The sequence below is a fragment of the Wasmannia auropunctata genome, unplaced genomic scaffold (genome assembly GCF_000956235.1).
Source record: "Wasmannia auropunctata unplaced genomic scaffold, wasmannia.A_1.0 LD336061.1, whole genome shotgun sequence".
NCBI lineage: Eukaryota > Metazoa > Arthropoda > Insecta > Hymenoptera > Formicidae > Wasmannia > Wasmannia auropunctata.
In genome coordinates this window covers 1,527,000-1,527,420 of record NW_012026829.1, presented here as the reverse complement: position 1 = coordinate 1,527,420, position 421 = coordinate 1,527,000, and positions in this window count along the sequence as shown.

Sequence of the window (421 nt, the reverse complement as noted above, 5' to 3'; positions counted from 1 at the left end):
CATCAAAATTTAGTTTGATTTTTGTATTCTTATTTACTTTGGAACATTTTTTAGAGACATTTTTAAGCTGTCCCGTTTCTTGTCGTTCAATCGGTAATATGTGTATGTTACCTACAAAATTGTTTTAGTTAAAAAAGTTATTTTTAGAGAGGTAACATTGCATCTTTATTTGAAGAATCTTTTATTTATTTACTTCTATCTTTAAGATAAAAAGGCTCTTCTATTAATTGTTCGGTATTATTAATATTAATGCGTCTGACAATTGTTGTACTATCATCTGTAAAGTACAAAGAAAATTAACATTTATTTCATCAAATGCACAAAAAAAAGAAATATATCTATACATATCTGCTAATGGATAAAAATATAAAGTTTGAGGATCAACAATATAAGAATTATATCCTTCTAAACAATTATGATT